A 1,740-nucleotide genomic window follows, 5' to 3' on the forward strand; every position below is an offset into this window, starting at 1 on the left:
TGGCACTTGTGGCTTTCAGACAAAATGAGGTTCCCAAATAAAAACATTGAAACATGAGAGTAAATGTATTGAAATAAAAGTATATCATTTTCCAATATAGTTTCAACATAGCATATATAGATCATTAACCATGTTGTTTATTATACGCAGTGCCAACAATTCTGTATGTGTGTATGTGGAGAATATTATCAGTAACCTGGTGGTTCCTGCTGGAGAGTGAAAACAGACCGTGATACTGACCACAAATTACCTGAGAAATATGACCTTGACACTTGAATAACATGCTGAGGAAGGCTTTATTTGAGGAACAGAGGTAACAGAGATAACTAATCAAGGATGAAAAATCAAAGCTTTAAAGACGCATGCTTCTGACTGGTCAGAGCTGCTTTTCTTGTCATCGCCAGCAACTCACTTCTCTCCTTCATGAAGCTTGGCACAGACAAATCTGTACCGATTTGAGCAGGGGACATCATTCCACTTTTTCTGCACTGTGGTTACAACACAAGAGTGAAAAGTGAGTAAGTCCAGTCAAATCCACTCAGCAGTAATATGGAGTTTACTTACTGTATGCTTACCAGGCCAGTTTGCATGCACACAGTCTTCGTTTCTATTCAAATTGTTGGGTTCCCAAATATTCCAGTAGTTAAAGTCCAGTTTAGATCCATCTGACCAAATCCAGTAACCCTCCTGAACAGGGACGACAAAGGTTTGTGCTTGTGTTGAAGACAGTACTAGTGTGTGCGAATGCAGTCTTATCTTAAAACATTACATTTTTACTTCTTCGATGGCAATAGAATAACGATAATGGATTTTTAAAGCAATTATTATTGTCATTAAAAAGCTTACTTTGTCTGTAATGTAGTCTTGATTTTAAGTTTATATAAAATTGGATATTTTGTGTTTGTGCTTGAATGTCTTTTCTACTGTTAAATTAAATGTAAAATGTAATTCAGCAATGTCAGAATAACATCTCATGTTTGACTGTGAAGTGGAAAGTGCACAATTATTTACTTTAAATTTATTATATTAATAGAATCTTCCATTATTATTTCTTGTCATTATGTCTTGTTTCATTGTGAAATAAATTGTCTTATTTGGCACAATGTGAATTTGTAATAGTGTCAGGGTTGGCTGTATCAGTTTCTTATTGATTCCTTTGATTCTCAAGTTGTGTACTGCTGGCTAGTGAGTGTAAAGCTGCCTTCATTAATCATTATACCCTCTGACAGTCTGTCAGTCCTATCCAGAATGGACGGGTGGTCTTAGTGAGCTTCTGGAGAAATGTATATTCCACTTGGCCGTGCACTGAGGCCAGGTGTCCTCCTTGTCCAACACAGTATCTCTGCAATGGGACAAGGGAGATGAGATTTAATGTATATAATGTATCATATTGAGTATCTACCATGAGACAGACAGGTCACAGAGATGGGAATCTGTGCAGTTTAACTATGGTTAACACAGGTTAACTATGCTCTTTTGATAATAAAAACAACACTGATGGAAATTCATTCAAATCAGCGGTTTTGTAAAAATGTGCAGTCACAATTTTATTAATTTAATCTTTGCTATTTAGTACTCAGACACATTAAGGGATCAGTGCCTTCTTTTTAAAGAATACAGTGCTTACATAAAAAAAAAAAAGATAAAAACAATTGACAAAACACAGAATTAAAACAATCAATCAAGACAAAATGAATGGATGGAGTTGATTTTCATGGTCATTTGCTATTTTTAACAGTG

At 35.3% G+C, this 1,740-nt stretch overlaps 1 long non-coding RNA gene across 1 annotated transcript; it reads right to left on the minus strand.

The window, feature by feature from the left end:
• Window positions 1-292: 292 nt before the first annotated feature.
• LOC133136445 (uncharacterized) lies at window positions 293-1,344 on the minus strand. The gene is made up of 3 exons (XR_009709527.1): window positions 1,220-1,344; window positions 576-687; window positions 293-488 (listed from the first exon to the last, which is right to left on the minus strand). It is a non-coding gene; the product is annotated as an uncharacterized LOC133136445 (long non-coding RNA).
• Between the last annotated feature and the right edge of the window lie 396 nt (window positions 1,345-1,740).

This window comes from Conger conger, chromosome 9 (genome assembly GCF_963514075.1).
Source record: "Conger conger chromosome 9, fConCon1.1, whole genome shotgun sequence".
Lineage (NCBI taxonomy): Eukaryota > Metazoa > Chordata > Actinopteri > Anguilliformes > Congridae > Conger > Conger conger.